The sequence below is a fragment of the Vitis riparia genome, chromosome 13, assembly GCF_004353265.1.
Source record: "Vitis riparia cultivar Riparia Gloire de Montpellier isolate 1030 chromosome 13, EGFV_Vit.rip_1.0, whole genome shotgun sequence".
Classification (NCBI taxonomy): domain Eukaryota; kingdom Viridiplantae; phylum Streptophyta; class Magnoliopsida; order Vitales; family Vitaceae; genus Vitis; species Vitis riparia.
Genome location: NC_048443.1, coordinates 4106965 through 4121396, shown reverse-complemented (window position 1 = coordinate 4121396; position 14432 = coordinate 4106965). Strand labels below are relative to the sequence as shown.

General features: G+C 31.0%; 1 pseudogene; it reads left to right on the top strand.

Annotated features, from left to right (window-relative positions):
- The first annotated feature begins 4453 nt into the window (after positions 1 to 4453).
- LOC117929328 lies at positions 4454 to 6613 on the top strand (annotated as a pseudogene).
- The last annotated feature ends 7819 nt before the right edge of the window (positions 6614 to 14432 follow it).

Here is a 14432-nt window from a genome sequence, read left to right as displayed (position 1 = left end):
TTTTTTTTTTTGCTAATCTTTTGATTCTGTTTGTTATTTAGTGTGGACATTAAGGGTCACAGGAAGGTTTCGCTAAAACTTGTTGTTTGCATGTTTGCTCTATTTTTTTTTTTTCCTTTTTCTTATTTTGATATCTTTGAACTTGATGCGCAAGAATCATGCTTTTGCCGATTGTTTCTTTCACTTGTTTCTGACCATTTGATTAAAACATAAAAGGGACCTGATTTAGTAGTTTGTTTGCTTGCTTAGCACTTCTTGGGTTATACTCTGTTTTCTGTTTTTTTTTTCTCTCTCTATTTGTGGAGGCCATGGGGTCAGAATTTAAAATCCATTAGGGGGATCATGTTATTGCATAGAGTTTGAGGAGACTTAGGGATGTTGGAGAATTTGAGATGGGAGAGGACATCTTTTGGTGAGCATTTTTTTGGAGACGAATAACATTGAGACTTTAGGGAAAAGGGGCTACCAAATAATGAAAGACACGACTTGAGGACTTTGGAGATTAAGATGACTCTCTAGATGATGGCATGGAAGGAAGAAAGGGAGGATCTTAAGGTTTTGACTTATGGCTACATGGAGGTACTTGAGAAGAGCACCAGATTATTGTTAGAAACTTCTAGCACACACCATTAGTAGCCACTTTTTCCACTTAGTGGAGAGCTTAATGAAGAAGAAAACTCATGGTTGAATTGTAGGTTGTTAATGGGGGCTCAAAAGGTTTAATTTAAATGCAAGTTTTTGGCCATGGAGATGAGATGAATTTGTGGCATTAACAATTCAAATATGGTGGCTGCATCATGGAGGATATATGATTGAATAAAGTGAATGCAATATGGAACTTTTGTGGCTGAAAATTTATGGAGAATGAAGCTTAAAGATTGCTGAATTTTATTGGCTACAAGTATGGAATTTCATGATGGAGGCACGACTATGGATGGAGAAAATATATATATATTTTTTATTCGCTGAAAGTTGAGTTCGATTCTTCCAATTATGCTTGCTGAATTTTTTTTTATGGTTCTTAGTGGATTCTTGGAGGCAGAATTTCGGTGGAAAATTAAGGGGAAATTGTGGCTCCATAAATGAAGATTCTTGTGGATGAAAATTAAGGAAGTTGTGGTTGCATAATGGAGAATTCTTGTAATTGTTTAAAGTGGATATAATATGGGAAGTTTAACGGATGAAAGTTGCCGCCACCCAATGGTTCTCTGGTGGCTGAATTTTTTATTGCAAAATCAATGGAAATGCAGCCATGAATTGAGACTACAAGTGGATTATGGCTGCATGCGTGCGTCCATGATTCCATAGCTGAAAATTCAGTGTGGTTCAAGTGGAATTGTGGCCGCATGTGGGCGTGATTCCATGGCTGAAAGTTATTTATAATTCAAGAGGAAAAGTGGTTATATATGTGTGTACTCTAGTTGCTGAAATTTGAAGTGAGTTAATCAATGCACGTGGCTTGAGTTTGGCAACGTGAAGACAACAACAATATCAAAAAAATTTGAGGTAAGTTTCAAAAGTTGTTAATTTTAAATTTTAGTTTTTAGATTCATCCTATTTGACTTATGTGTGGCTTTAGGAATTTATTTGATTCCATGTCATTTTTTCCATATCTTGAGTTTGATAACTTTGATTCTAAATTGGTCCAATTTTAGATCATATTTTTTTCTAGAGTTTACTAGTTTGAGTGAACTCATGTTATCATATTCATATTTTTTTAAAGCTTATTCACTTTAGTTTTGATTCATCATATTTAGTCTGTGTTTTTTTTAAAAAAAAAAAATTTGTTGATTAGTTTTGTTAACCTCACATCATTATTTTCATGTTCTAGGTTCGTTTGGTTTTGGATCCATTGTATTTAGTTTGCATGTTTTCTTGAATTTTAATTGATTAGTTTAGATGATCTCATGTTATTACTTTCATGTTCTAGGCTTGTTAACTTTAATTCGCTATTTATCATATTTTAGTTTACATTTTTTTGGGTTTTGGTAAATTAATCTAATAGATCCCATGATACCAAGTTTACGTGTTTGAGCTCAGTAATTTTTTATTAGATCCTATCTAGTTTACTTGCTTTTGGAATTTTGGTTATTATTTTGATTGATCCCATGATATTTAATTTGTAGTTTGAGTTAAAAAAAATAATTGTTTTGAATCGAATCTTATTTATTTGTTTTAACATTTTTTTATTCAGTAATTCAAATAGAATATTTGTTTGAGTTGTAATCCTTTTAAAATTATCTAATTGGTTTTTTTGGATTGAGTAAAAATCATTTTTTCTTTTAATAAAAATAAATTTCCTTCCATCATCAATGAGGCTTCTTGATTCCAAATGAAAGGTAGCAAAAAAGGTGATCCAAGTTGATTTTCTCTTGTTCTCAAAACTATTTGAAGTTATAAATAAAAAAATGTCTATTTTGTATCAATGTTTTGGATTTATTGATTCACATGGTTCCTTTTGCTTTCCTAAAATCATTTTTCAAAGGAATTTATATCATTTAAAATCTTTTAAAGAAATCCATTCTAGGTTTTTAGGACCAAGATCTCACTTTCTTTTAAAAATATGCAACTTAGTTTTATCCAAGTTGTACTCTTTTTTCTTGGTTTTCCAAAAAAAAAAATTTCTTAACATGTGTTTGAACTTGTGGTCCCAAGCTAATGAGAATACACAAGTTAAACTTATGGATATTGAATGGGGACTTGATGAAACCCTAACATAAAAGAATGTTTTCAAAACTCATCTTTCCTGTCACTTTTGCTATTTGTTGTAATCATAACCATTAATTTTTTCTACAAATTATATACAAGATATATGTGATAATTGATGATGCTACTCTGATAATTTTTGCTATGTTATTTAGACACTAAGCATGCTAGGATTTATTTCTTTTATTATTTATTACTATAATTTTTATCTAATCCTCCATGTCTTATGGAAGCGCATTGTAAGTTATCAATGTTATTCAGGTACGCTTCTTACCTTCACATCTTAATTCCATAAATTATGTTTTGCTTTATGTATTACTTTGAATGTAATTGTCAACATGTTTTGCATATATTTTTCTTATTGCTTGTTTCACTTGCCAGGTATGATTAAGAGACTAGGGTAAAATACAAGTTCCGTGTCTTATTTTTTTAACTAACCATTGATGTCTTTTGATAGCGCATAAGTTGCGGTTCGAGTACTCATACTATCATTTCTTTATGATTGTGCTTTGAATTCTTGTTTGACATGCTAGTAATAGTAGAATTTTGAAATCACCTTACTAATTGCTAGATTTCCCCAAACTAAGCTAGTAGAGACCTCGTTAAGGCTTATAGAGGTGTTATCTCTTTAGTGGTACCTTCCTAATAGGTAACCTGATCCTCAGACCAAGACGTGGGTTTTTTGTAGACAAGTTTTCCAAAAATCAGGGGTCATTTTAGGGGTTTTTTCTTACTTGATTTTCTTTTTAAAAATAAATAAAAGTAAATGGCGACTTCAAGTTTTTACAAAATTAAAATTTTTAACCTTAATCATAAGTAGGTCTCGCCAGTCTAGTGGGGACGCTCATAGAAAATGCGGCTCCACAATTACACTCGCACGGATTTTGAAGAAGAGTTGAAGGCACACACATAGTTTGTAAATGAAAATTGATTATTGGAAGATGAATACAGTGGATAAAAAGGAGTCAATGGTCCTCGTTTTCTTGAAAAGCCTTTTCAATAATTTCAATTATGGTTTTTACGAGTGGGAAATTAGAACTAATCTTAGAAATTGCAAGTAACATCATTGAATGGTTGTAGAAGATGTGAAGCTAAATGGTATTGGATACGGTTGATGTTAATTTATGAAACATGGGTATATATTTTTGTCTGAAAGAAATGTGGATAAACATTTGAGACATTTATAAATCAGTTATTGCCTAACATAAAAATCTAAGTGACCAAAAACAAGAGATTTGGAGTTTTGAATGTCTAAATTTAGAAAGGATGTTTCTCTATTTTTTTTTTTTTTTTTTTTTAACTTTATTGATTGAAAGATGTGTAGGATTTTGGTTGTAGAGGGGAAATTTCTTGAAGTAAAATAAGGGGACTTAAAATTAAAGCATCGACCCATCCAACCTAATATTTTCCACACTCCTTAATTAAATCGCCAACAACCTATTTAAAGAAAAACTACTTTGTAACTTTTATTTTGCCACATAAAGATCTTCAAAATTCTCTCTGGTCCCAACTCACAACTTTCGTGTCAGCATTACCTGTCTAATTTATCCAGAGAGTCTTTTCACAATTTTAGAAAAATCTCAAATTAGTGAAATGCTTGACTATAAAATTCACACTTCTGGATTTGTAATCTCGCTCATTCAATTTTCCCACTCTCTTTGTATCTCTTTGCCGTGAGTTGAACTTCGTGTCTTTTGGTTTTTCCTTTTATGTTGTGTGATTGAGTTTATTATTGAAAAAGGCAAAGATGACAAAGATCGAAAAGGTTGGTAGCTTTGAATCGAAAATCACCGTATATGTGGTAGTTTGTTGGGTTCTAGCGGCCTGTGGAGGTCTGATGTTCGGCTACGACATCGGAATTTCAGGTGCAAAATGCTTGCATGTGTTAAGTAATTCATTATTCCGATTTTATTTTATTTTTATGAGCTTTCTCTTGGTAATCTAAAGCGTGCCTTCGAAGATGATGGTATAATCCAATTCCAATCCTTGGACGTTTCTCAATTTGTCAGCATGATCCTACAATGAATAAGTCGTTCAAACCACTGGATCACAGTAGCGATTTTTAAATCATTGAAGACGTAATCCAGCAGCTTACGTTTAAATCATTGTTGTCATTGGTGTGGCAGGTGGAGTGACGGCCATGGATGACTTCCTCATCAAGTTCTTTCCGGCCGTTTATCAAAGAAAGCTTCGTGCGAAGGAAGACAACTACTGCAAGTATGACAATCAATACCTTCAGCTTTTCACATCTTCACTCTATCTTGCTGCTCTCGTTTCCAGCTTTGCTGCCTCAAAGATGTGCTCCAAATTGGGTCGAAAGCCCACGATTTTCGTGGCATCTGCCTTTTTCTTGTGTGGCAGTCTCTTGAGCGCGGCCGCTCAACGAATTTGGATGATCATCCTTGCCAGGGTTCTTCTAGGTGTTGGGTTGGGTTTGGCAATGAGGTATTAATGTTGCACCAGTTACAACAGTTTTTATCATCATCCTTCTCTTTTTCGCATTAAAATCATCAATTTTTCGGGCACTACTGCTTTAAATTGTCGTAACTTTCGAACCATGAGTCGAAATTACAAACTATTTTTTTTGTTGGATTCATATGGTCGAGATTTTCGGAAACTGACACTATCATCAAGTCCTACGCCTTGCTTTGAAGGTATGAAACACCAGCGTCGACGGCTAATTATAACTAATTACATCAACATCTTGAAAATTTTGTAGGCTGTTCCTCTATTTTTGTCGGAGATTGCACCAGTCCAGCATCGAGGAGCTGTAAACATTCTCTTCCAACTCTTCATTACAATAGGGATTTTGTTCGCAAATTTGGTAAACTATGGCGCGTCCAAGATTCATCCATGGGGATGGAGACTGTCTTTAGGCCTTGCATCCCTTCCGGCTGCCTTCCTATTTGTAGGCTCTGTGGTCATCATTGAAACACCGGCGAGCCTGGTCGAGCGTAATCAAGAATCTCAAGGGCTATCGACGCTTAAGAAGATAAGGGGAGTAGAAGATGTTGATGCGGAGTTTGAACAGATTAAAATGGCTTGCGAGGCAGCACGAGAGGTCAAGGATCCATTCAAGAGACTCATGAAGCGCTCTAGCATGCCCCCACTAATCATTGGCGTTATGATGCAAGTGTTTCAGCAGTTTACGGGGATCAATGCTATCATGTTTTATGCACCGGTTTTGTTTCAGACCGTCGGGTTTAAGAATGACGCATCTTTGTTGTCCTCTGTCATCACCGGACTTGTGAATGTTTTCAGCACGTTGGTCTCGATCTATGGTGTTGACAGGGTCGGGAGGAGGAAACTGCTTCTCCAAGCTTGCGTCCAGATGTTCATAAGCCAGGTGATGTATTGAATTGGCATAACCCTGCTTTTTCTTAAGTTTTCCAAGTAGCCTGTGCACATATTGGTATTGACCGTGGATCATTTGCAATGCTATATGATGCAGACTGCAATTGGAGCAATCCTACTAGTTCATTTGAAAGGTTCGAACTCTCTGGACGAAGGACTAGCAGGGCTTGTGGTGGTGCTAGTGTGTTTGTTTGTTATGTCCTTTGCATGGTCATGGGGTCCTCTTGGTTGGTTGATACCCAGCGAAACTTTTCCTCTGGAGATAAGAACTTCCGGGTTTGCATGTGCAGTGAGCTCCAACATGCTCTTCACCTTCATCATTGCTCAGGCATTCTTGTCGATGATGTGCCACATGCGTGCCTTCATATTTTTCTTCTTTGCTGCTTGGATAGTGGCCATGGGGTTGTTCGTGTTATTCCTTTTGCCCGAGACAAAGAATGTGCCGATTGATGCCATGGTTGAGAGGGTGTGGAAGCAGCACCCGGTCTGGAAGAGATTCATGGATGATTATGATGGTAAAGAAGACGTAAAAAATGTTGGGATGATCATATGACGATTGCACAGAAAAATATTTTCTTTTTCGCCACAAATGTGGGAGGATCGACTACTCCAAATGAAAGTTTTTGTTCTCATGCATGGGTAGAGCCCTTTATCAATCTGAATGTAAATGATTGTATATACAGTGTTGGAACCATCACTACTACAAAAATAATGTATTGTGTCACTTTTTATGGTGTCACTTTTAAAATAATGATATCATATGGCTTAAAATCCATAAAGGTGAGACATCATATAAAAATTTTCAATTAGGATACATAATATTAATTTTAAGTTTATAGTGTTAGTTTTCGAAAAGTGATACCATATATAATAAAAAATTTAAAATATTATAACTTAATGGGCCCACTTTGAGAATAATGATATTATATAAAAAACTTATTGTTTCCATATACCCACAATCCAAAAAAATCTCGTTCTATAACCTTAACCATAATTTTCTTTTACCTCTTCTCATACTCATAGTTAACACAAAATTGTCCTTCCCTATTTCGTGGACTCTTAGGTAACCCAAAATCTCTTAAATCTATCATTTTCATTTTATTTTTTAGTAATTTCAAAATCTTTATTAGCACAATTGATTTATATTCATTTATTTGGTATATCTGTAATGTGGATTGTATAAATAATTTTTTTTTATTGTATTGTAGGAAAGTAAAATTTAAGTTTAACATTCCATCATATCTTTTGTTTCATAGTTAAACCCATAAACCCCAAAATGAATGAAAATAAGATAAATGAATGATTTTTTTTAATATCCTTTATACTTAGAATAAGGGATAAACATTTTACCGTATGAAATTTTCTTTTGATCTTATAAGAAATTTCCTTTAATGAGACTTTTTGTTTGTTTTCAATAAATATTATAGTATATTGTGATGAGGATATGTATAAGTGATATTTGAAAAATAATTTTTTAGAAAATTATTCTTGATATTGTCATCTCTCACAAAAGGAAAAATAAAATAGTTTCCATATCATGTTAGAGTTGGTTTGAAATGTTGGAATTAACAATGATAAATTAAATTTATTTTTTTATTTATTAATGTAAATGAATTGTTTTTAAAAATTTATATAGGAATGAAAAATTTTATAATCATAAAAATGATCAAATCTTATATTTTGATTTTTTTTTTTTTTTAATTCTTTTACATGGTATTATGGTTAATATCTTATCTTGTTCTATTCATATTTTTTCTATTCTTAAATATGTTTTTTGTCTTTTGTTTTTACCTTCTTTCCTTATTGTTTTTATACACATTGACCAAAATTTAGAGTAATTTGAGATTGATGATAAAATTTCCCTTTTAAGGTTAGAAAATTTCTATAAATCCTTTTATTACATAAATTTTTTCAATTCCTTCCATAAAACTCTTCATTTTTTTTTTCTTTTTAAGAAGATGTTTTATAATTTTCTTTTGATTTTCTATGAAATTTCCTTTAATCAAACTATTTGTTTATTTGCTATGTTTATTTTCTAATAATGTTATAGTATGTTGTGATGAAGATATTGGTTGGTCATATTTGGAAAATGATTTTTGAGAAAATTATTTTCAATATTGTTATCTCCCGCAAAATGATTCTAAAAATATGTTTTATTTTTACCTTCTTTTCTTATTGTTTTTATATGCATTGACCAAATTTTGGAGTAATTTGAGATTGATGATAAAATTTTCCTTAAAAAATGTTAAGAGAAAAATTAGAATGAAAAAGAATTAAAGAATATTTCATAAAAATTATTGATTTTTCAGTCATAACTCCTATTTATTTTTTCTAATTAAAATAATTAATAAAAAATTTGGATATGAAAATATGTTCAAATAAAAATAATAAAAAATTAAAAACATCGAAGGAAAAGATATTCAATATTTTAAATTTTTTACTTGTATTATTCTTTAGATTAATAAATTATCAAACATCTTTTTCAAAAAAACAAAAAAGAAAAATGAAGAAAATGAAGAGTTTTATGGAAGGGATTGGAAATTTTTTTACAATGAACGATTTTATGAAAATTTCCTAACCTTGAAAGGAAAATTTCATCATCAATCTTAAATTACTCCAAAGTTTGATCAATGCATATAAAAACAATAAGAAAAGAAGACAAAAATAAAAGTATTTTTAGAATCCTTTTGAGAGAGATGACAATATTGAGAATAATTTTCTCAAAAATTATTTTCCAAATATGATCAACCAATATCTTCATCACAACATACTATAATATTCTTAGAAAATAAACAAACAGTTTGATTAAAGGAAATTTCATAGAAAATCAAAAGAAAATTATAAAAACATCTTCTTCAAATAAAATAAAAAAAGTTTTATGGAAGGAAAATTTATATAATAAAAGGATTTTATAGAAATTTTCTAACCTTGAAAGGGAAATTTCATCATCAATCTCAAATTACTCTAAATTTTGCTCAACACATATAAAAACAATAAAAAAAAGGTAAAAACAAAAAACAAAAAACATACTTTAAAAATAGAAAAAATATGAATAGAACAAGATGAGATATTAACCATAATACCATGTAAAAGAATATAAAAAAAAAATCAAAATATAAGATTTGATCATTTTTATAATTATAAAAATTATCATTCCTATTTAAAATTTTAAAATCAATTCATTTACATTAATAAATAAAAATAAAATTAATTTTTCATTGTTAATTCCAACATTCTAAACCAACTCCAACATTATATGGAAACTATTTCATTTTTACTTTTGTGGGAGATGACAATATTGAGAATAATTTTCTAAAAAATTATTTTTCAAATATCACCGATAGATATCCTCATCACAATATACTATAATATTCCTAAAAAATAAACAGAAAGTCTCATTAAAGGAAATTTCTTGTAAGATCAAAAGAAAATTTTATACTGTAAAATGTTTATCCCTCATTCTGAGTATGAAATATATTAAAAAATCATTCATTTATCTTATTTTCATTCATTTTGGGGTTTATGAACTTAACAATGAAACAGAAGATATTGTGGAATGTTAAACCTAATTTTTACTTTCCTATAACTCAATAAAAAAAAACTATTTACACAATCCACATTACAGATATACCAAATCAATGAATGTAAATCGATAGTGCTAATAAAGATTTTGGTGTTAATAGAAAAAGATGAAAATAATAGATCTAAGAGATTTTGGGTTACCTGAGAGTTCACGAAGTATAAGAGAGCAGTTGTGTGTTAACTATGAGTGTGAGAAGAAGTAGAAGAAAATTATGGTTAGGGTTATGAAATGAGATTTGTTTTGGATTGTGGGTATGTGGAAACAATGAGTTTTTTTTTATATACTATCATTATTCTCAAAGTGGGCCCATTAAGTTATAATATTTTAAAATTTTTATTTTATATGGTGTCACATTTCGAAAACTGACACTGTAAACTTAAAATTAATATCATCTATCCTAACTGAAAATTTTTACATGATGTGTCACCTTTATGAATTTTAAGTCATATGGTGTCATTATTTTAAAAGTGACACCATAAATTATTTTTGTAGTAGTGCAAGGGGTACAAATTTCAGAAAAAGAATAACGCTTTTGCCCACTGTTTCTTTCACTTGTTTTTGGCCATTTGATTAAAACATAAAAAAGGACCTGATTTAGTAGTTTGTTTGCTTGCTCAGCACTTCTTAGGTTATACTTTGTTTTCTATTTTCTGTTTTTGTTTTTCTCTCTCTATTCGTGGAGGCCATGGGGTTAGAATTTAAAATCCATTAGGGAGGACCATGTTATTGCATGGAGTTCGACGAGACTTAGGGATGTTGGAGAATTTGAGATGGGAGAGGACATCTTTTGGTGAGCATTTTTTTTGGAGACGAATAACATTGGGACTTTAGGGAAAAGGGGCTACCAAATAATGAAAGACACGACTTGAGGACTTTGGGGATTAAGATGACTCTCTAGATGATGGCATGGAAGGAAGAAAGGGAGGATCTTAAGGTTTTGACTAATGGCTACGTGGAGGTACTTGAGATGAGTACCAGATTATTGTTAGAAACTTCTAGCACACAACATTAGTAGCCACTTTTTCCACTTAGTGGAGAGCTTAATGAAGAAGAAAACTCATTGTTGAATTGCAGGTTGTTAATGGGGGCTTGAAAGGTTTAATTTAAATGCAAGTTTGTGGCCATGGAGATGAGATGAATTTGTGGCATTAACAATTCAAATATGGTGGCTGCATCATGGAGGATATATGATTGAATAAAGTGAATGCAATATGGAACTTTTGTGGTTGAAAATTTATGGAGAATTAAGTTTAAAGATTGCTGAATTTTATTGGCTGCAAGTAAGGAATTTCATGATGGAGGCACGACTATGGATGCAGAAAATATATATATTTTTTTATTCACTGAAAGTGGAGTTCCATTCTTCCAATTGTGCTTGCTGAATTTTTTATCGTTGTTAGTGGATTCTTGGAGGCAGAATTTCGGTCGAAAATTAAGGGGAAATTGTGGCTCCATAAATGAAGATTCTTGTGGATGAAAATTAAGGAAGTTGTGGTTGCATAATGGAGAATTCTTGTAATTGTTTAAAGTGGATATAATATGGGAAGTTTAATAGATGAAAGTGGCCGCCATCCAATGGTTCTCTGGTGGCTGAATTTTTTATTGCAAAATCAATAGAAATGCAGCCATGAATTGAGACTACAAGTGGATTATGGCTGCATGCATGCGTCCATGATTCCATAGCTGAAAATTCAGTGTGGTTCAAGTGGAATTGTGGCTGCATGTGTGCGTGATTCCATGGCTGAAAGTTATTTATAATTCAAGAGGAAAAGTGGTTATATATGTGTATAATCTAGTTGTTGAATTTAAAGTGAGTTAATCGATGCACATGGCTTGAGTTTGGCAACGTGAAGACAACATCAATTTCAACAAAATTTGAGGTAAGTTTCAAAAGTTGTTAAATTTTAATTTTAGTTTTTAGATTCATCCTATTTGACTTATATGTGGCTTTAGTATTTTATTTGATTTCATTATCATTGATTCCATGTTATTTTGTCCATATATTGAGTTTGTTCACTTTGATTCTTAATTGGTCCAATTTTAGATCATATTTTTTTTAGAGTTTACTAGTTTTAGTGAACTCGTGTTATTATATTCATATTTTTTTAAGCTTATTAACTTTAGTTTTGATTCATCATATTTAGTCTGTGTTTTTTTTTTTTTTTTTTTTAATTTTGTTGATTAGTTTTGTTAAACTCATGTCAATATTTTCATGTTCTAAGTTCGTTTGGTTTTGGATCCATTGTATTTAGTTTGCATGTTTACTAGAATTTTAATTGATTAGTTTAGATGATCTCATGTTATGGCTTTCATGTTCCAGGCTTGTTAACTTTAATTTGCTATTTATCATATTTCAGTTTACAGTTTTTTGGGTTTTCCTAAATTAATCTAATAGATCCCATGATACTAAGTTTATGTGTTCCTCTCTTAGTTTACTTGCTTTTGGAATTTTGGTTATTATTTTGATTGATCCCATGATATTTAATTTGTAGTTTGAGTTAAAAAAAATAATTGTTTTGAATCGAATCTTATTTATTTGTTTTAACATTTTCTTGATTCAATAATTCAAATAGAATATTTGTTTGAGTTGTAATCCTTTTAAAATTATCTAATTGGTTTTTTTGGATTGAGTAAAAATCTTTTTTTCTTTTTGTAAAAATAAATTTCCTTCCATCATCAATGAGGCTCCTTGATTCCAAATGAAAGGTAGCAAAAAAAGTGATCCAAGTTGATTTTCTCTTGTTCTCAAAACCATTTGAAGTTATAAATAAAAAAATGTCCATTTTGTATCAATGTTTTGGATTTATTGATTCACATGGTTCCTTTCGCTTTCCTAAAATCATTTTTCAAAAGAATTTAGATCATTTAAAAACTTTTAAAGAAATCCATTCTAGATTTTTAGGACCAAGATCTCACTTTCTTTTAAAAATATGCAACTTAGTTTTATCCAAGTTGCACTCTTTTTTCTTGGTTTTCCAAAAACTTTTTTTTTTTCTTAACATATGTTTGAACTTGTGGTCCCAAGCTAATGAGAATACACAAGTTAAATTTATGGATATTGAATGGGGACTTGATGGAACCCCAACATAAAAGAATCTTTGCAAAACTCATCTTTGCTGCCATTTTTGCTATTTGTTGTAATCATAACCATTAATTTTCTCTAGAAATTATGTACAAGATGTATGTGATAATTAATGATTCTATATACTCTGATCATTTTTGTTATGCTATTTAGACACCAAGCATGCTAGGATTTATTTCTTTTATTATTTATTACTATAATTTTTATCTAATCCTCCATGTCTTATGGAAGCGCATTATAAGTTATCAATGTTATTTAGGTACGCTTCTTACCTTCACATCTTAATTCCATAAATTATGTTTTGATTTATGTACGATCAGAGTGATTTTTTATTAGATCCTATGTCATTATCATTGATCCCATAAATTATGTTTTGCTTTATGTACGATCGTTATGTATTACTTTGAATGTGATTGTCAACATGTTTAACACATCTTTTTTTTTTATTGTTTGTTTGACTTGCCATGTATGATTAAGAGACTAGGGTAAATTACATGTTTCGTATCTTATTTTTTTAACTAACCATTGATGTCTTATGATAGCGCTTAAGTTGCGTTTTTACTCATACTATTATTTCTTTATGATTGTGCTTTGAATTCTTGTTTGACATGATAGTGATAGTAGAATTTTGAAATCACCTTAGGCCATCTAAGTATCCATGATCAACTTACTAATTGCCAGATTTCCCCCAACTAAGCTAGAAGAGACCTCGTTAGGGCATACAAAGGTGCTACCTCTTTGAAGGTACCTTTTTAATAGGTAACCTGATCTTCGGACCAAGACCTAGGTTTTTTAGAGACAAGTTTTCCAAAAATCAGGGGTCATTTTAGGGGTTTTGTTCTTACTTGATTTCCTTTTTAAAAATAAATAAAAGTAAGTGATGACTTCAAGTTTTTACAAAAATAAAATTTTTAACCTTAATCATAAGCAGGTCTCGCCAGTCTAGTGGGGACGCTCATAGAAAATGCGGCAACGCAATTACACTTGCACAGATTTTGATGAAGAGTTGAAGGCACATACATAGTTTGGAAATGAAAATTGATTATTGGAAGATGAATACGGTGGATAAAAAGGAGTCAATGGTCCTGGTTTTCTTGAAAGGCCTTTTCAATAATTTCAATTATGGTTTTTACAAGTGGGAAATTAGAACTAATCTTAGAAATTGCAAGTAATATCATAGAATGGTTTTGTAGAAGATTTGAAGGTAAATGGTATTGGATAAGGTTGATGTTAATTTATGAAATGTGGATAAACATTCGAGACATTTATAAATCAGTTATTGCCTAACATAAATATCTAAGTGACCAAAAACAAGAGAATTGGAGTTTTGAATGTCTAAATTTGGAAAGGATGTTTCTCTAATTTTTATTTATTTTTACTTCATTGATTGTAAGATGTGTAGGATTTTGGTTGTAGAGGGGAAATTTCTTGAAGTAAAATAAGGGGACTTAAAATTAAAGCATCAACCCATCCAACCTAATATTTTCCACACTCCTTAATTAAATCGCCAACAACCTATTTAAAGAAAAACTACTTTGTAACTTTTATTTTGCCACATAAAGATCTTCAAAATCCCCTCTGGTCCCAACTCACAACTTTCGTGTCGGCATTACCTGTCTAATTTATCCAGAGAGTCTTTTCACAATTTTAGAAAAATCTCAAATTAGTGAAATGCTTGACTATAAAATTCACACTTCTGGATTTGTA